The sequence below is a fragment of the Panicum hallii genome, chromosome 6 (assembly GCF_002211085.1).
Source record: "Panicum hallii strain FIL2 chromosome 6, PHallii_v3.1, whole genome shotgun sequence".
NCBI classification, from domain to species: domain Eukaryota; kingdom Viridiplantae; phylum Streptophyta; class Magnoliopsida; order Poales; family Poaceae; genus Panicum; species Panicum hallii.
Genome location: NC_038047.1, coordinates 21,735,430 through 21,757,459, shown reverse-complemented (window position 1 = coordinate 21,757,459; position 22,030 = coordinate 21,735,430).

Sequence of the window (22,030 nt, the reverse complement as noted above, 5' to 3'; positions counted from 1 at the left end):
CGGCTGAGGGGAGCTCGTCGGCGAGGGAGTTCCTGGCGAGGAGGAGGGCCAAGCTCGGGCTTGACAGCTGCAGCAGGAGGAGGGGAAGCTGTTGGGGCTTGATAGCAGCGGAGGTAAGGGCTCGACGACGACACTAGCTTACCGGCAAGGAGGGGATCGGCGGCGAGGTAGCTCCGGTGGAGGTCCGGCCATGGGGAGTGGCTTGGGAACGTCAGTGAGGTGAGGGAAAGCTTCCTATGGGGTTGTAGTGGTGTGGGGTGTACGGGAATGGGCTGCCCACGGCGAGCAGGAGGGCGCCGGAGTTGAGGGAGGAGGCGGCGGCGTTCGGGGTTCTGTGTGTGCACGGCAAAGGGAAAAACGAGCGGAATGGAAAGGGCTTGAACCAGAGGAGCTCGCGGTAACTATAAGTGGGCGAGGGAAAAGAAGGAAACGCCGGCATTTGCCATGGCGGCGGTGAGCTGTCGCTCGGCGGGAGCTCGGGCAGGAGAGAAGGAAGGCGTGGCAAGCGCGCGGGAGGCCAGAAGAGGGGAGCTAGAGCGGCGCTCGGGCTGGGGATCGACGCGTGGAGGTGGAGCATGGCAGGAGGTGGCGAGGGATGGCTGGGAACGGCGGGCGGCGATGCTGCAGAGGAGCAGAGGCAGAGCAAAGCATGTGCCAAAGGAGGAAGAAGAGGGGAGGAGGTCCGAGGGACCTCGTTGGAAATTGCAAAACCTCAGGGACTTCACTGTAAACAGAATTTTGCCACTGATCCAAAGCTCTAATGAGGAAATGGTCAAAATAGAAGTTGTAGAACTTTTCAAATCCTACAACTTTGCTTTAGGGCTCATGTTCAGAAACCTAAAGTATACTACTTTATTTTACAATTTGCACTCAACTCAAACTTAATAAAGTTTTTAGGCTTAGTAATGTAAATTTTATGAAATCTTAGGCTTATCTGCAAGCATTTATGACTGGTCATGATGACTTTCACCTTTTACATTTTGACCCTTGGTAATTTTTGGATGTTACTTTTATATTTCAGCTAAATTACATAAAAGGACTTGTACTTTCATAAATTTACACAAATACCCTTATTTTCATAACTTTACTTAGTTTTCACACAATTTAATCCACACCAAACATTCTTCCTATTGGCTTGCTCTATTTGACACCTAGGGTGTCATAACCTTCCCCCTTAAAAGGAATCTCGTCCCGAGATTACAGGAATGATGTAATAAGAGGGTAGATACCTAAGAATTCTTGAGGAAGTCTGGGAAGTTCTTCTGAAGATAGTCTTCGGTTTCCCAGGTAGCTTCTTCTTGTGTATGATGATTCCACTGGATCTTAAACATTTTGACTGTTGCTCTTCTAGTACTCCTTTCCTTGGTATCTAAGATTCTGATTGGATGCTCCTTATAGGAAAGATCGGGCTCGATGTTGATACTTTGTGTATCAACGATTTCAGTAGGAACGCTGATACATTTCTTCAGCTGAGATACATGGAATACATTATGAATAGCTGCTAGCTGAGGAGGAAGTAAGTCGATAGGCTATGGGTCCACAAATTTTAAGTATTTCAAAAGGACCAACGTAGCGAGGAGCGAGGTTGCCCTTGATACCAAATCGTTGAACACCTCGAGTAGGAGACACTCGAAGGTATACAAAATCACCTACTTCAAACTGGATTGGTTTCCTCCTTTTATCTGCATAGCTCTTTTATCTTGATTGAGCTGCTTTTAAATTGTTCCGAATGATCTTTACCTTTTCTTCTGCCTCGTTGACAAGATCAGGTCCAAAGATTTCGCGTTCACCAGTCTGAGACAAATTTAAAGGAGTTCTGCATTGGCGACCATATAAGGCTTCAAAAGGAGCCATTTTGATACTTGACTGATAACTGTTATTATAAGAGAATTCTGCCAGAGCTAAGCATTTATCCCAATGCTTATCATACTAGATCACATAGGCTCGAAGCATATCTTCTAGGATTTGGTTTATCCTCTCTGTTTGCCCATCTGTCTGCGGATGATATGTGGAGCTTCGAATTAACTTGGTTCCAAGAGTTTGTTGAAATTGCTCCCAGAAACGAGCAACAAACTATGCTCCACGATCAGAGATGATCGTTTTAGGTATCCCATGGAGACGAACGATCTGGTCTAGATAAATTTCACCATACTTTCTAGCAGTGTAAGTGGTATGTACTGGGAGAAAATGAGCGGTCTTGGTTAGTCTATCCACAATCACCCAAATAGAATCATGCTTCTGGGAAGTATTGGGTAAACTTACGATAAAATCCATACTGATATCTTCCCATTTCCAAGAAGGAATAGGTAAAGGCTATAGCGTACCAGAAGTCCTTAAGTGACTAGCCTTAACTCTCTGGCAAATATCGCACTCAGAGATGTACTTTGCTATTTCTCTTCTCATACGAGTCCACCAGAAATTCTATTTCAAGTCTTGGTACATCTTCATACTGCCAGGGTGCATAGCAAATTTGGATAAATGTGCTTCATCCATTATTTGCTTGCGAAGCTGATGGTTTTTGGGTATAACCATACGTCCATTAAACCGTAGAATCCCCTTAGGATCTTCTTGGAAACATTTATACTTTTCTTCTCCTTTGGCTAATTGTTGTTTGATAATGTTGACTCCCTTATCATGTTGTTGTGCCATAACGATATTATTCTGGAGTATAGGCTCAACTGCTATATGATTCAAACTGTCTTGAGGAATAATCTCTAGACTAAGCTTTCTCATTTCCCAGCAGAGAGTGTTGCTAAAAACTTCCACTAATAAGCAATGACAATGTGATTTGCGGCTAAGTGCATCCGCGACCGCATTGGCTTTACCTGGATGGTAGTGTACTTCAAGATCATAATCCTTTATAAGCTCTAACCAACGCCTTTGCCTCATATTCAAGTCCGCTTGCGTAAAAATGTACTTTAGATTCTTATGATCTGTGTAAATATTGTACTTGGTACCCATAAGATGGTGTCTCCAAAGTTTAAGTGCATGTATAACGGCTGCAAGCTCAAGATCATGAGTAGGATAATTCTGCTCATGTGTCCGAAGTGCTCTAGTGGCATATGCAATTACGCGGTTTGTCCTGCATAAGTACACATCCAAGTCCGGTGCCTGATGCATCACAATAAACATCAAAAGTTCTGGATGTATCTGGCTGAGCCAAAACTGGAGCAGTGGTAAGATGTGTTCTTAAAGTGTGGAAAGCTTCTTCACATTTCTCATTCCAGGAGAATTTAACTCTTTTCTTCAACAGCTCAGTCATGGGCTTGGCTATTCGGGAGAAATCTGGAATGAAACGACAGTAGTAGCCAGCAAGACTGAGAAAACTGCGGATCTGATGGACAGAAGTAGGGGGCTTCCAATCCATCACTTCTTGAACTTTACTCGGGTCAACAGATATACCGTCCTTAGAGATGGTATGACCCAAAAATTTGACGGTATCAAGCCAAAATTCACATTTAGAGAATTTGGCATACAGGCGGTGATCTCACAAACATTGAAGAACAATATGAAGATGTTTAGCATGATCTTCAAGATTTTTGGAATAGATCAAAATATCGTTGATAAAGACCATGACGAATTTATCAAGTTCCAGCATGAAGACAGAGTTCATGAGATACATGAAATATGCCGGTGCATTGGTAAGACCAAAGGACATAACCAGATATTCATAGAGCCCATATTTGGTGGAGAAAGCTGTTTTTGGAATATCGCTTGGCCTAATCTTTATCTGATGATACCCAGAGTGAAAGTCAATTTTGGAGAATACCTTGGCTCTGGCTAACTGATCAAACAAGATATCAATGCGGGGAAGAGGGTACTTATTCTTAATAGTAACCGTATTGAGGGGGTGATAGTCAACACATAGTCTAAGGCTATTATCCTTTTTCTTAACAAGCAGAGCAGGACATCCCCAAGGTGAAGCACTTGGGCGAATATAACCTTTATCCAAGAGTTCCTAAAGTTGAAGTTTCAACTCTGCCAGTTCATTGGGTGGCATATGATAGGGTCTCTTAGAAATGGGGGCTGTGTGCCAGGTTGTAGCTCTATAACAAATTCAACATCCCTATCTGGGGGCATTCCAGGTAACTCGTTCAAAAAATCATCTAGGTATTCACACACAATAGGAATATCCTCTAACTTGATCCCTTCTATAGCATATACACAAGAGCTGATATACTCCTGTTGTGGAAGATGAAGGATGGTATGTCCATATTCTAGGGAGTTTATCTCAACTATTTGAGAAAAGATATCTAAAGATATCCGATGTCTGGTCAACCAATCCATACCTAGGAGAATGTCCATTCCTTCTAGGTTTAATAAAATTAAGTCTGTTCTTATTAAAGTGCTACCCAACTGGATTGGTACACCTCTACAAATTTGATTTGATGCAATTCTACCTCCAGGGGTTGTTATCATATAAGTTCCATTAGTGGGGTAGAAATACAAACCTATTTTGGTCCCAAACCTTGTACTGATAAAACTATGGGTCGCACCAGAATCAAAAAGTATAATAGCAGGGTGATGGTGTAGAGTGAATGTACCCGTCATCACTGGTGCACCTTCCGGAAGTTCCGATAGAGTAGTGAAATTTACTCTTCCTTGACGGACTAGCATAACCTACCTCTTGCCTTTGTTCTTGGAGTTGGAGTTGGAGGCCTGTCCGAGGAATGTTCTCCTTGGTTGTGTGCAGTCTTTAACAAAATGGGCCGGACTACAACAGTTGAAACATCGATTGATGTTATTCCCTTGATTAAACTGTCGGGGGTTCGGCCTTGGACCGACTGGTCGTTGCTGCTGCTGAGGTTGAGGCACTGTTGGCCTATTGAATTGGGGCTGCTGAGGAGGTCTAGCTACCCATCTGCCTGTTGAAATGCTTCTAGGTGGAGCTCGGGGAGCTGGGTTCTGAATTACCCGATACCTCGACGGTTGAGCATTCGAGGGTCCAGTCGATACTTTCTGCCTTTTCTCAGCACGATGGGCTGAGATACAGTCCTCTTGGGTAATGGCCATGTTGACCAATTCGTTGAAGTTGTCAGCCCTGACCAGATTCAAGCGCTCTTTCAGCTTGGTGTTTAGTCCGCAACGGAATCAATCTCTTTTCTTGGTGTCCGTATCAGCATGATAGCCCGCATACTGGCACAAGTGATTGAAAGCTTGTGCGTATAGAAGTATAGTGCGGCTTCCTTGAGTAAGTGCCAAAAATTCATTGAGCTTTCGCTCAATGAGTTCTTCTGGGATATGGTGTGCCCTAAAGGCGGCCTTGAATTCTTCCCAGGTAACAACATGCCCATCCGGTTGCATGGCATAGTAGTTGTCCTACCAAATGCGAGCATTACCACGGAGCTGTTGGGCCGCGAAGAGAGTTTTATTTGCTTCGGAGCATGGGACGGAGAGTAATGCAAACTTAGACTCGATGGTACGAAGCCATGCATCTGCATCAAGGGATTCTTCAGTCTTATGGGAGAGTGGGGGCTGCGAACTGAAGAAATCCTGATAACCAGCTAATGGATGATCTTCACGTCCACGTTGAGGAGAACGGAACTGATGCTGCTGGGCCTGCACTAGCATGTCCAAGAGTTCGGTCTGACGGGTCATCACTTCCGCTAGATTTGGTGGTGGCGGAGGTGGTTGTTATGAACCACTAGCCTGGTCTGATCTGAATCCCTCTGGGGTTCCACGCGTAGTGCCAACCATCTAAAATATAGACGTTGTCCATTAGCATTCACCAATACTTGCTTCTATTTTTAGAAATCACATAGTACCGAAATAACATATACGGAAACTGAGCAGGGTAATAAATCCAAGTCACAAAGGGTTAACTCAACCATTCAAACAGCCACTTAGACTTACAATACCAACTGAAACTTATTCCATATTACATCACATTGTTCCTCACTACAAACCAAACCGTACATAGGTTTGCCACATATATTACAGCAAGTGGCTCGCAGGTCACTTGACTACTCACTCCCATGTCACACTATGTCACACTATCTACATCTAGGATGCCGTCAACTCAAACGAGACTAGAAGTCATCGAGGTTGCCCACGGATGACTGACTACCGGAAGAGGAATGATAGGGACTAAGAACAGGATCTCCATGCTCAGAGTCAATCTCGGAGACTCCTTCGACTTATTCAGGGTCTTCTTCTTCTTCTTCACTCTCGAACTCATCAACATCAGGCTGCACTGGTTGCTCATGAAGCATGTTGACATGGTCAATTGCTTGGCCAAGATAAAGGTTGAGCTCGTGAACTTGTTCCTGGAGGAAATCAATGACAGTGTCGCGCTGGACAATGAGAGCATCACTCTCAACAATCTGTTCTTCTTGATGCTGAATGGTTTCTTCCCGCTGAGTAATAACCTCTTCTTTAGCCGTGACAGTGGCTTGAAGTCCCGCTATCTGCGTACTCTGCCGGCCAACCTGATTACAATACCCTTGGGCTATGTTGGTCAAGCGATATATACCGTGCTGCTGAAGTGTCTGGTAGCGATACTGTGCATTCATGAATCTGACCGCAGTGCGTAGAGTCTCTCCGGCCAGATTTCCCAATAAGTGGTCACAGTATGTCACCCTGAAAGTCCATTCTAGATCACGAGAACCCATTGCAGGAAATAACCCAATAGGATATCCTGCAACTTCCTCAGGATGTTGATCGCAAAAGATGTGGATAGCTTCCATTGCTGCCGCTTCAAAAGTATCAGCGAGGCGATGCCCAATTACATTAACTTCAATGGGTTGCCATAAAGATAAAGTAGGGTGCGGAGGAACGGTCATCTTCACCTGGCAACGAGGAACACCTTCTTCATACTCTACTCCATCATAAGGTGGAGGCTCAGTGTAGCCAAACACCTGGAGAGATTCCCACAAAAGACGGGGAAAACCCTCCCAATGCAAGGCATTGGTATGAGCGTGTCCTGCAGAATCCCAAAAGAACCTTGGAAGCTCGGCCATCTGAAATAAGGATTCAAATAGTGAGATTACAAGTTTTCAACCATACACCTCGAGAAGACTTGCGGAAAAATTGTGAGTTAGCTTATTCTGATAATAGCAGAATCTGAAGATTGGAGGATTGTTCTAGATCTTGAGGATGAAATGATAGAGATCGAAACATTTCTCCCTAAAGCGTAGGTATAACTATTTCAAGACTGTACTAGAGACTAACGACACTTTAAACATCCATAATACAACAAACCATGCCACTCATTCAATCAAATCAAGGAATATGCATGCACGTGCTACGCGTCCTCATAGCTCAAAATAACTACCAAATATGTTTGGACTTACGTGATTAGTTTCGGTGATATCCCTATTCGTCTTAACCTATTTAACCGTGGTTAGCGTACCTGCAGAAAACCACAATATAGATGAACCTTCCATGCCAGCACTCATGAAAGCGTCCTCAAACATTACTGTTCACTATAGAAACAGCATCTGTACAATTACCGCCGTACAGATGACATTAACATACGTTTTGTATTCACGGAATACCGCAGAAATGCGGGGGTACTACTGTTCATACCCTAAGCTTCACCATATACTCCCAATATAATCAACCAAAATTGATACATTGGCAGCATCTCAAGTAGGCTACTGCTTAAGAAACAGCGTTCGGTTCGCATCACCAACGGGAAGGCTAACTCCCCAGTTAGCTGAGAATCCTTAACTTCTTACCTCATCGTTGAAGGCGACGTTACAGAATGTAAAGTTGATTGTGCATAAATTTAAGGTTTAACAGAAAGTAGTGCTGGAAGTTAGACTTATATATACATTAGCCACCTCTAATTCCCATATTAACATCACCCAAGGGCTTTACGTACTAAACACAACCCTTAACGAAACAAACGTAGTTTTGTAAAATACTTTGTTGATCAAACTTTATACCAAAAATATTTTTAAGGCCAACCATATCTCCAGGGTACACTTGTTAGCTCTAATACCAGCTGTGGCAGAACCAACCTGAATTACACCGGCTCCAGTACGCAAGTCCTATCGCAAGGACTCCAACGTACTTCAAACGGTGTAACCCCTTGGCCTGTCGGGTAACGTCCCGATAAACCACCGACTGCAGGATCAAACAAGATACCTCGCACGAAGGCGAGTCCAGAGATACAATCACCATCATATTTTACATCACAGGCACTTATATTACAGGAGTTTTTAGAATAGCATAAGTACTAGACTGATAGAAGTTATTACAAACCAGTTTAAAGATTCCAGTTCACACCAGCGGAATTCAAAGTACGATAACTATACACGTCACCAGTATGGACATCATGCTAAACCATGGCATGACATCACTCGTTAGGATCGGTGTTGGCCGGGGACGGGTCCCACTCCACGGACCAACCATCAGGCAAAGCATAGGGCCAAGGCATGGGGAGAGTAGGGTCTTCAGAGACATTACCTGAAATAAGAACAAATTGCAAGGCTGAGTACTCTAATACTCAGCAAGGCTTACCCGGAATTAGGGCATACTTGTGACAATCAGGTAATTAGAAAGCTAGACACTAGATTTAGTGTAAAGAGTGTGTGCCTGTTATGGTATGTATAGTACAAAGGAATAAAGGTATATTTCTAATTTCTATAAGATGTAGGTCGTTGAATGTAAATATGGTGAAGAGGAAGATAGCAATAGCATCTAGGGGTGTATTTGAAAATTTCCATGTAATATAGGTCTTTCAGTGCAAGGTGTGTGTTTTGGAAGGTAGCTTTGAAATCTAGGGGAAATATAATATTAAGTGTTAAATTGAGGTGATCATAAGCCCTTAAGTAAGGATAAGGGCCTATTTGTAAAAAAACCTAGGCAATAGGGTCTTTTATGTAAATAATTAGGGGATAAAAGTAACCTCCGTGTTTACCTAAGGGCCTATTTGTAAAAGTACTTGCCATCATGACATCCCATGAATGTTTGCAAATATGTCAAAAATTTGATTAAAATCTTGCTTGGTAAGGACATGGGTGATTTAAATTTTACCCTGTTCAAAAATTCAACGAGTAATACTGCCAACTTTGAGTTTTTGAACTTGAGTCCTAAAGCATTTTTGTAGAGCTTGAAAAACTCTACAACTTTTATTTTGGGCACTTTTTCATTTGAGCTTTGAATCAGCGGGGAATTTCACTTTACAGAGAGGTCCTTGGATCTTTTTAATTTTGCGAATGAGTCCTTGGCCGGTTTTCCCTCTCATCTTCTTCCTCTGAACCCCCTCTGTTCCCTGCTTTCTCTGCCCCACCGCCAGTGCCGCTCCCCTGGCCGCCGTCGTGCAGGTCGCCACCGTCTACCCCCTGCTCCCCCTCCCCACGTGTCACCCTAGCCTTGCCCGCCGCCGTAGCCCTTCCTCGCTGTCGTGCCTTGCGTGCGCCACGGTTTCCCCCGAGCACCAGCCGGCCGCCACCTCGCCGCCACAGCAATTCCCGTGCGAGCTCGCCTTATCTCTTGTTCCCTTCCGTTCAGCAGCATCAACAACTCATGCCGCTCCAATGGCACTGCTAATTTCCCTTGCCAAACCCGTCCTGAGCTTCCTTTGCCTCCGCCACCCAATTCCTTCCTCCGGTGAACTCCGGGTCACCGCGGGCAGCCGCCACCAGGCCGCCATTGCTCTCCCCAACACTTCCAGAGGCTTTCCCGGTCCTTTCTTGTACTGCCCAGCCCTCAACCACCTCCCAATTCCGGCCAGGGCACCACTCCCAACCAGCGCCGCCCGCCGCCGCCTCCTGCCCGTCGTGGGCCGGTCACCTCGGTCACCCCCGCACCACCAAGACCCCACGGCTGGACTCCCTGTGACCTAGTGAAGCTCCCCGGCCTACCCCACGCTGCCTCCGACCACCGGACGGCCGCCCCCACTGCCCACCTCCGCCACCGGCCACACGGTGTTCGTCGAGCCACCGCCACCGCTTGCCCCGACCCAATTCCAGCCGCCCACAGGTGCGCAAGAAGACCTTGATGCTCCCCCGCCCCTCTATTCTCACCGCCGGCGATCACCGTCGCCGGGGCAAGCCGGTCAAGTTTTCCACGGCCTCTGCCTTGACTTTGTGAGGACTGCGGGTTAGAAGAGGCAAAAGCCTGAGGGGCTTTCTGCAAAGTCCTGGACTCGTGGGAACAGTACTGCTTAGGGACCTCTGTGTATAAGTGTCTATCATTTCATGTGAGTAGTGTTGCTGCCTTGTAAAATTCGTAGAAATTTTTAGGAAATTCCAAAAAATGTCAAATCAATTTTGCTGGAAACTAGATTTCAAACCCTACAACTTTTGTTAATAAAGTTTGGTGTGAAACTAAATATTTTTGAATCTATTTTAAATTCAAAGTAAAAGGGTAAAGGATGCATAACTTTCACATGCTTGCTTTATTTCTTGTAATTTTTGGTATGTGGTTTCCTTAGGTCATGTGTAAGCCTCAGTAAAAGTTTCAAACTCAACACTATTTTGTAGTTTAAGTTCTTTTGAATTTGGGCAATTCAAATTTGAAATGCTATGAAATTAATTAAGCATTTTCCTTAGGCTTAATTAACTAGATCCTTTTGTCATAATCTAATATGTTGATAATTAATCTATAATTAAATTTTCAAAACTTTATAAATCTATTTGCCTAGGATTTGAATTTAAACTTGATATTTGTATTCAAATTCAAATGTTTTAGTTCCTGTTTCAATAAATCCAATACTATAATCACGACTCAATTATGAGTGCTAACTCAAGACTAAACCCCCTTCTGTTTTGCGGGTTCACATGTGATAACTGTTTGGATTGCAACTTTATCGTGAATTAAAATAGTTTCATGTGCATCTTTATAAATGTAATGTTGCATTGCATGTAGATACGACTACTTCCGCATACGATATCTACGAGATCTCTCAGAAGTCTGTAGAGGATATTTTGGAAGACCAGGTGAATGTCACCAAGGGATTAACTGAAGCCCCAAACCAAAGTTCGGAAGATATTGACATTTCTGACTTCAGTCCCACCAGTAAAGGCAAGCCCCGGACATAAACCCTACTTTATTTACACTGCACCTATGTTATTTATATCTATCTTTGCATTACGTTCTTAGGAATTGTTTGAAACCTTAGTTGCATAATTCCAGGAACCGAAGTACTGAACACTAGAACTTGAGTCCGACTAGCTACTATGCTAATAGGCCCGATAGAAGTCGGGTGATTTCCTGTCACTCGCGCGATATAGGAGTTGTAATGTTTACATTTCTCTTATCACTGTAAGGATGACGGACGGGAGTTTTGTGAGGTATCATGGTTGAGGTGATACCCTGTCTGTGTTGTTGAATCTGTTAAGGTCGCAGCGTGTGGTAGTGCGGGTTAAGCGTTTGAAAGTACTAGCCACATGCCGCGAAATATGGTAAGCGGTAAGCCTAGTAACCAATCGGCCCGAGGAGTGGACATACCTCCCACCACTCGTCTTGCTTCTTCTGGTTACTTATGTTCGACGTGTGGGAATACGTGTTGCAAGGGCAACCAGGAGTACGGGTTTTGTAGTCGCGCTACAGACGTACGTCCTGCACTTTGGAAGTGCGTATGGTCCTGCAGTCGCTTGTGGTGGACCTGTCCACGAGTCGGAATGAAAGGCAAACGGTTGCTTCAGAACGACCCTGTGGTGTTCCAAGCATGTGAGTTAGGTTTACCTTGCAAGGTTGAATCTTGATTCAGGAATCGTCCGCCTCTCACGATGAATGAGACTGCTTATCCCCTTTACCACATTGAGTAACAAGAGCAATTATATGATGAGTAATGCTGATGGTTGATGTAAAGAGCTCTACCTTGCTTGAGTAGCTATAGGTGCTTATCTAGAATTGATAATCACATAGAACTTGAAAGCTAAAAGTTGACATTAAGGATCTACTCTTCGTTGCTTTTCAGCTGAAAACTCTACCCAGAGCTAAAAGCCTTCATAAGTCTAGTTACATGGCTAAGTATACCATAACCGGGTAAGCCTTGCTGAGTATTAGTATACTCAGCCTTACTAGTTTTATGTTTTTCAGGTAAAGTCTTGAAGACCCTACTCTTCCTTTGCCTTGGCCCTGTACTCTTCCAGAAGATTGGTCCGTGGAATGGGATCCGTCCCCGGCCAGTACTGGTGCTATCGAGTGATGTCGTGCCCGAGCTTAGCATGACGTCCGTCTTGACGACGTGCTGTAAATCATCGCATATGTTTTCCGCTGCTAAAAACCATAGCTTTACAGTTTGTAATGTCTTCTCTAAATTTAGAACTTCGTACTGCTTTAAGAAACTCTTGTATTGTAATTTCCTGTAATGTAAAATATGATGGTGACTGTATCTCTGGACTCACCTTCGTGTGAGGTAACCTTATTTGGTCCTGTGTATCGGTGGTTTATCGGGACGTTACCCGACAGGCCAAGGGATTATACCGTTTGAAGCACGTTGAAGCCCTCGGGAGTGGACTCGCGTACTTGAGCTGGTATAATTCAGGTTGGTTCTGCCACAGCTGGTATCAGAGCTATAAGGTTACTCTGGAGATGCATTTTACCTTAAAAAAATGTTTTTAGTATAAAAGTTTGACCAACAAAAGGTTTGGCAAAACTACGTTGGTTTCGTTAAGGATTGTGCTTAATACGTAAAGCCCTAGGGTAATGCTTATAAGGGAAATAGAGGTGGCTATAATATATATATATAACCCTAACTACCAGCATTACTTTCCTGTCAAAACTTAAATTCATGCATAACCCAATCTTACTTTTTGTAACGACATCTTCGATGGTGAGGTAAGGAGGTAAGTATCCTCAGCCAACTAAGGGAGCTTGGCCTTCCTGTCGGTGATGCGAACCGAACGCTGTTTCTCAAGCAGTGGCCTACTTGAGATGCTGCCAATGTACCAACTTAAGTTGACTACATTGGGAGTATATGGTTCGGTGTAGGGTATGGCGATCGCTGTTCATACCCTCGCATTTTGCGGTACCCCCGTGAATACGTTGTTTCGATGACATATGTTAACATTGTCTGTACGGCGGTAATTGTACAGATACTGTTTCTATAGTGAACAATAATGATTGGGGACGCTTTCATGACATGCTGGCATGAAAGGTTCATTGAATATATATATTGTGATTTTCTGCAGGTACGCTAACCACGATTCGATAGGTTTGAACGGATAGGGTTTACCGACTAGTTAATAGTGAGAGACGTATTAATTATGCCACCGAAATTAACTACGTAAGTCCGAAGATATTCGGCAGTTGCTTTTGGTTGTGAGGACGTTAGTGCGTGCATGCATAATACATTAACCAACAAAAAGGGTGCTTAATTTTGTTGTTTTCCTAAGGGCAGGTGATATGTTGGTTATTCTTAGTACGGTTCCAATAGGATCTTTTAGTTGGGTATCTTAGGTATCCCTCTGATTTCCAGCCTTTGCTGTTATCAGAATCAGTTGTCTCGTTTACCTTGTAAGCTCTCAGCAGGGTAAATGAATTTAATCATCTAAATTCTTGTTTCAGATGGTTGGAGCCACACTGGAACCCCGGAAGGTTTCCGGACAGAACAGATCAGCGGTTCCCAACCATCATCACCACCGCTTCCGAATCTAGCCGACGTTCTGGTTTGGCAAACTGAACTTCTTAATCTATTGGTACAAGCACAGCAGAATCAACAACGCCAGCAATTACGAGGTCGTGATGAACCTCAGATGGCAACCTATCAAGATTTCCTCAGTACCCAACCTCCGCTATTCAGTAAGGCGGAGGAGCCCCTTGATGCTGATGCCTGGCTTCGCATCATTGAATCTAAGTTTACTCTTCTTATGATTCCCTGTGCGGATTCCAGCAAGGCTCACTTCGCTGCACAACAATTATGCGGAGCTGCCCGTATTTGGTGGGATAATTACTGCGCTATGCAAACTGATGGCCATGTTATCTCCTGGGAGGAATTCCGTAATGCCTTCAGGGCACATCATACACCTGAAGGGCTAATGGAGCGGAAACTGAATGAGTTCTTGGCACTTACTCAAGGCACCCGCACCGTACTGCAGTATGCACAGGCTTTTAATCACCTGTGTCAGTATGCGGGCTATCATGCTGATAATAATGCCAAGAAGCAAGATCGTTTTTATCGAGGTTTGAATACCAAGCTCCAAGAACATCTAAACCTTATAAAGGCGAATACTTTCAACAAACTGGTTAATATGGCCTTGACTCAGGAGGATTGTATCATGGCACACCGTGCCGAAAGGAAGCGAAGGATTTCCACTAAACCTGTGAGCGTTCAACCCTTGCAATATCAGATTATTCAGAATGCACTGCCTAGAGCACCCCAACAGGATGTCCCGTTTGGTAGACTGGTTTTTAAGCTGCCTCAACAACAAGGAGAGTATCAACCTTCTGTATCTCTGCAACAACCACAACAAACTGGTCCACGGTCAAATATTCAACAAGTTCAACAGAAAAGCAGCACTTGTTGCTGTTCAAAGTGCGAAAGTGCGGATCATTTCATCAGAAATTGTCCGCAGCATAAGAAACCCAATCAAGGACAGAATTCCAGTCAGAATAACCAGAATAAGGGCAAGAGGCCAATGATGCAAGTCCGGCAAGGGCATATTAACTTCACTACCCTTGCAGAACATCCAGATGGAGCTCCTATCATGTCGGGTACATTCTTTATACACCACAAACCAGTTGTTACATTATTTGATTCAGGAGCAACTCATAGCTTCATTAGTAACAACTGCAGTACCCGAATAGGACTTGATCTTTATTCTACTAAGGGGTCATATATGATTTCTACCCCTGGAGGAAAGATTACATCTGACCAAATGGTCAAAAAGGTGCCAATTCAGTTAGGTAGCAAAGAGATCGGAACTGATTTGATTTTATTGAATTTAGAAGGTATTGATGTTATACTCGGGACAAATTGGATGACAGAACATAGAGTACTGCTAGACATCTCTTCCTGAGTTATAAAGATTGACTCACCACATCAAGGAGCAACTACCCTCTATCTGCCTCAGCAGGAGTATTTGCACTCTTGCACTTATGCCATCACACGCATCAAGGTAAAAGATATTCCTGTGGTCTGTGAATATCCCGATGTCTTTCCAGACAACTTGCTTGGAATGCCACCGGATAGAGACATCGAGTTCATTATTCAACTTCAACCTGGCACTGCTCCAATTTCCAAGAGACCATATCGCATGCCTCCAAATGAATTGGCCGAGCTAAAGATCCAACTCCAAGATCTTCTTGATAAAGGTTTCATACGCCCAAGCGCTTCACCTTGGGGTTGCCCTGCTCTCTTCGTAAAAAAGAAAGACAATAGCCTAAGGCTATGTGTCGATTATCGTCCACTCAATGCGGTTACTATCAAAAATAAGTACCCTCTTCCCCGCATTGACATTTTGTTTGATCAGCTAGCCGGAGCTAAGGTCTTCTCTAAGATTGACTTACGCTCTGGTTATCATCAGATCAAGATTAGGCCTTGTGACATTCCGAAAACGGCCTTCTCGACCAGATATGGATTATATGAATATCTGGTTATGTCGTTTGGACTTACTAATGCACCGGCATATTTCATGTATCTCATGAATTCGGTATTTATGCCGGAACTCGACAAATTTGTCGTGGTCTTCATCGATGATATTCTGATATATTCCAAGACTAAAGAAGACCATGTCAATCATTTACGTGTGGTTCTTCAACGACTACGTGATCATCGCCTTTATGCCAAATTCTCGAAATGTGAATTCTGGCTGGATAGTGTGAAATTTTTGGGACATACTATCTCCAGTGAAGGCATATCGGTTGATCCAACTAAAGTTCGGGAGGTTATGGATTGGAAACCTCCAACTTCAGTTCATCAAATTCGCAGTTTCCTTGGATTGGCGGGATACTATCGCCGATTCATACCAGACTTCTCCAAGATAGCCAAACCTATGACTGAGCTACTTAAGAAAGAAGTTAAGTTTCGCTGGGATGATAAGTGTGATGAAGCATTCCACACTTTGAGAAAACTTCTGACAACTGCCCCAGTACTAGCTCAGCCGGATAATACTCAGCCTTTTGATGTCTATTGCGATGCCTCTGGAACTGGCCTAGGTTGTGTTCTTATGCAAAACAACCGAGTCATTGCTTATGCATCCAGAGCACTTCGAAATCATGAGCAAAATTATCCAACTCATGATCTTGAATTGGCAGCAGTTATTCATGCTCTCAAGATTTGGAGACATCATCTTATGGGTGCTAAGTGTAACATCTACACTGACCATAAGAGCCTCAAGTATATCTTCACCCAAGCTGACCTGAATATGTGGCAAAGGCGTTGGTTAGAACTGATCAAAGACTATGATCTTGAGATCATCCTGGCAAAGCCAATGTGGTTGCGGATGCCCTTAGCCGCAAGGCACATTGTCACTGTTTATCCATAGCAACCTTCAGTGACACTCTCTGCAATCAGATGAGGAAGCTCAATCTAGAAATCATTCCTCAAGGTAGTCTGAATCTACTATCCATTGAGTCTACTCTACAAGATAGAATCATCATGTCACAACTACATGATGAGGGTATCAAAATTATCAAATCAAAGCTATCTCTGGGAGAAGCCAAATATAAGTGTTTTCACACTGATCATCAAGGAGTCTTATGGTTCAACAATCGTATTGTTGTACCTAAAGACCATTCACTGCGTAGACAAATCCTTGATGAAGCCCATCTATCCAAATTCTCTATTCATCCTGGTAGCACCAAAATGTATCAAGATCTACGACAGAATTTTTGGTGGACCAGAATGAAAAGAGAAATTGCCAAGTATGTATCCGAGTGTGATACGTGCCAGAGAGTCAAAGCCAGTCATCTCAAGGCATCTGGTACACTTCAACCACTACCCATTCCGTCATGGAAATGGGAAGACATTAGTATGGATTTCATTGTTGGTCTTCCCAATACATCTCGAAAGTATGACTCCATATGGGTAATCATCGATAGACTTACCAAAACGGCTCATTTTCTTCCCGTGCATACCACTTACTTAGCTAAGAAGTATGCTGAAGTCTATCTAGATCAAATTGTTCGGTTGCATGGTGTCCCTAAAACCATTATTTCTGATCGAGGGCCCCAATTCATTGCACGCTTCTGGAACAGTTGCAGTCTGCTCTTGGAACTAAACTAATTCGAAGCTCTACATATCATCCCCAAACAGATGGACAGACTGAGCGAGTCAACCAAATTCTTGCAGACATGCTCTGAGCTTGTATTATTCACTATGGTACAAGTTGGGACAAATGCCTTGCCTTGGCCGAGTTTTCTTACAACAACAGCTATCAGTCTAGTCTTCAGATGGCTCCCTTTGAAGCGTTATATGGTCGAAAATGCCGAACTCCTTTGAATTGGTCTCAAACCAGTGAACGCAAAATCTTCGAACCCGATCTGGTTGTAGAAGCCGAAAATAAGGTCAAGGTTATTCAAGCCAATCTCAAAATAGCTCAGTCTAGATAGAAAAGCTATGCAGATAAAAGAAGGAAACCTCTGCAATTCCAAGTAGGTGATTTTTTCTATCTCCAAGTATCTCCTACTAAGGGTGTTCAACGTTTCGGCATAAAAGGAAAGTTAGCACCCCGGTATGTCGGACCCTTTGAGATCCTTAAAGTCTGTGGCCCAGTGGCTTACAAAATTTGCCTTCCATCTCAATTGACTGCCATTCACGATGTTTTCCATGTCTCTCAACTCAAGAAATGTATCAAAGTACCTACGGAGATCGTTGAAACCAGCGCCATTGAGATTGAACCCGATCTATCTTACACCGAGCAACCTATTCAAATCTTGGATACCAAGGAAAGAGTCACCAGAAGGAAGACGGTTAAGATGTACAAGATTTTATGGGATCACCACACTGAAGAAGAAGCCACTTGGGAAACGGAATCCTATCTTCAACAAAATTTCCCAAACTTCCTTCAAGCCAAACCCCAAATCTAATCGTCCAATCCTTTTCCGCTACCGAATCTCGGGACGAGATTCTTTTTAGGGGGGAAGGCTGTGACAATCAGGTAATTAGAAAGCTAGACACTAGATTTAGTGTAAAGAGTGTGTGCCTGTTATGGTATGTATAGTACAAAGGATTAAGGGTATATTTCTAATTTCTATAAGATGTAGGTCCTTGAATGTAAATATGGTGAAGAGGAAGATAGCAATAGCATCTAGGGGTGTATTTGAAAATTTCCATGTAATATAGGTCTTTCAGTGCAAGGTGTGTGTTTTGGAAGGTAGCTTTGAAATCCAGGGGAAATATAATATTAAGTGTTAAATTGAGGTGATCATAAGCCCTTAAGTAAGGATAAGGGCCTATTTGTAAATAAACCTAGGCAATAGGGTCTTTTATGTAAATAATTAGGGGATAAAAGTAACCTTCGTGTTTACCTGAGGGCCTATTTGTAAAAGTACTTGCCATCATGACATCCCATGAATGTTTGCAAATATGTCAAAAATTTGATTAAAATCTTGCTTGGTAAGGACATGGGTGATTTAAATTTTACCCTGTTCAAAAATTCAACGAGTAATACTGCCAACTTTGAGTTTTTGAACTTGAGTCCTAAAGCATTTTTATAAAGCTTGAAAAACTCTACAACTTTTATTTTGGGCACTTTTTCATTTGAGCTTTGAATCAGCGGGGAATTTCACTTTACAGAGAGGTCCTTGGATCTTTTTAATTTTGCGAATGAGTCCTTGGCCGTTTTTCCCTCTCATCTTCTTCCTCTAAACCCCCTCTGTTCCCTGCTTTCTCTGCTCCGCCGCCAGTGCCGCTCCCCTGGCCGCCGTCGTGCAGGTCGCCGCCGTCAAGGCACGACAGCGAGGAAGGGCTACGACGGCGGGCAAGGCTAGGGTGACACGTGGGGAGGGGGGCCCCTCCCCACGTGTCACCCTAGCCTTGCCCGCCGTCGTAGCCCTTCCTCGCTGTCGTGCCTTGCGCGCGCCACGGTTTCCCCCGAGCACCCGCCGGCCGCCACCTCGCCGCCACAGCAATTCCCGCGCAAGCTCGCCTTATCTCTTGTTCCCTTCCGTTCAGCAGCATCAGCAACTCATGCCGCTCCAATTGCACTGCTAATTTCCCTTGCCAAACCCGTCCTGAGCTTCCTTTGCCTCCGCCGCCCAATTCCTTCCTCCGGTGAACTCCGGGTCACCGCGGGCAGCCGCCACCAGGCCGCCATTGCTCTCCCCAACACTTCTAGAGGCTTTCCCGATCCTTTCTTGTACTGCCCAGCCCTCAACCGCCTCCCAATTCCGGCTAGGGCACCACTCCCAACCAGCGCCGCCCGCCGCCGCCTCCTGCCCGTCGTGGGCCGTTCACCTCGGTCACCCCTGCACCACCAAGACCCCACGGCTGGACTCCCTGTGACCCAGTGAAGCTCCCCAGCCTACCCCACGCCGCCTCCGACCACCGTACGGCCGCCCCCACTGCCCACCTCCGCCACCGGCCACACGGTCTTCGTCGAGCCACCGCCACCGCTTGACCTGACCCAATTCCAGCCGCCCACAGGTGCGCAAGAAGCCCTTGATGCTCCCCCGCCCCTCTGTTCTCACCGCCGGCGATCACCGTCGCCGGGGCAAGCCGGTCAAGTTTTCCACGGCCTCTGCCTTGACTTTGTGAGGACTGCGGGTTAGAAGAGGCAAAAGCCTGAGGGGCTTTCTGCAAAGTCCTGGACTCGTGGGAACAGTACTGCTTAGGGACCTCTGTGTATAAGTGTCTATCATTTCATGTGAGTAGTGTTGCTGCCTTGTAAAATCCGTAGAAATTTTTAGGAAATTCCAAAAAATGTCAAATCAATTTTGCTGGAAACTAGATTTCAAACCCTACAACTTTTGTTAATAAAGTTTGGTGTGAAACTAAATATTTTTGAATCTATTTTAAATTCAAAGTAAAAGGGTAAAGGATGCATAACTTTCACGTGCTTGCTTTATTTCTTTTAATTTTTGGTATGTGGTTTCCTTAGGTCATGTGTAAGCCTGAGTAAAAGTTTCAAACTCAACACTATTTTGTAGTTTAAGTTCTTTTGAATTTGGGCAATTCAAATTTGAAATGCTATGAAATTAATTAATCATTTTCCTTAGGCTTAATTAACTAGATCCTTTTGTCATAATCTAATATGTTGATAATTAATCTATAATTAAATTTTCAAAACTTTATAAATCTATTTGCCTAGGATTTGAATTTAAACTTGATATTTGTATTGAAATTCAAATGTTTTAGTTCCTGTTTCAATAAATCCAATACTATAATCACGACTCAATTATGAGTGCTAACTCAAGACTAAACCCCCTTCTGTTTTGCGGGTTCACATGTGATAACTGTTTGGATTGCAACTTTATCGTGAATTAAAATAGTTTCATGTGCATCTTTTTAAATGTAATGTTGCATTGCATGTAGATACGACTACTTCCGCATACGATATCTACGAGATCTCTCAGAAGTCTGTAGAGGATATTTTGGAAGACCAGGTGAACGTCACCAAGGGATTAACTGAAGCCCCAAACCAAAGTTCGGAAGATATTGACATTTCTGACTTCAGTCCCACCAGTAAAGGCAAGCCCCGGACATAAACCCTACTTTATTTACACTACACCTATATTATTTATATCTATCTTTGCATTACGTTCTTAGGAATTGTTTGAAACCCTAGTTGCATAATTCCAGGAACCGAAGTACTGAACACTAGAACTTGAGTCCGACTAGCTGCTATGCTAATAGGCCCGGTAGAAGTCGGGTGATTTCCTGTCACTCGCGCGATATAGGAGTTGTAATGTTTACATTTCTGTTATCACTGTAAGGATGACGGACGGGAGTTTTGTGAGGTATCATGGTTGAGGTGATACCCCGTCTGTGTTGTTGAATCTGTTAAGGTCGCAGCGTGTGGTAGTGCGGGTTAAGCGTTTGAAAGTACTAGCCACATGCCGCGAAATATGGTAAGCGGTAAGCCTAGTAACCAATCGGCCAGAGGAGTGGACATACCTCCCACCACTCGTCTTGCTTCTTCTGGTTACTTATGTTCGACGTGTGGGAATACGTGTTGCAAGGGCAACCAGGAGTACGGGTTTTGTAGTCGCGCTACAGACGTACGTCCTTCACTTTGGAAGTGCGTATGGTCTTGCAGTCGCTTGTGGTGGACCTATCCACGAGTCGGAATGAAAGGCAAACGGTTGCTTCGGAACGACCCTGTGGTGTTCCAAGCGTGTGAGTTAGGTTTACCTTGCAAGGTTGAATCTTTATTCAGGAATTGTCCGCCTCTCACGATGAATGAGACTGCTTATCCCCTTTACCACATTGAGTAACAAGAGCAATTATATGATGAGTAATGCTGATGGTTGATGTAAAGAGCTCTACCTTGCTTGAGTAGCTATAGGTGCTTATCTAGAATTGATAATCACATAGAACTTGAAAGCTAAAAGTGGACATTAAGGATCTACTCTTCGTTGCTTTTCAGCTGAAAACTCTACCCAGAGCTAAAAGCCTTCATAAGTCTAGTTACATGGCTAAGTATACCATAACCGGGTAAGCCTTGCTGAGTATTAGTATACTCAGCCTTGCTAGTTTTATGTTTTTCAGGTAAAGTCTTGAAGACCCTACTCTTCCTTTGCCTTGGCCCTGTACTCTTCCAGAAGATTGGTCCGTGGAATGGGATCCGTCCCCGGCCAGTACTGGTGATATCGAGTGATGTTGTGCCCGAGTTTAGCATGACGTCCGTCTTGACGACGTGCTGTAAATCATCGCATTTGTTTTCCGCTGCTAAAAACCATAGCTTTACAGTTTGTAATGTCTTCTCTAAATTTAGAACTTCGTACTGCTTTAAGAAACTCTTGTATTGTAATTTCCTGTAATGTAAAATATGATGGTGACTGTATCTCTGGACTCACCTTCGTGTGAGGTAACCTTATTTGATCCTGTGTATCGGTGGTTTATCGGGACGTTACCCGACAGGCCAAGGGATTATACCGTTTGAAGCACGTTGGAGCCCTCGGGAGTGGACTCGCGTACTTGAGCCGGTATAATTCAGGTTGGTTCTGCCACAATACTTAGCTCATAACTAGA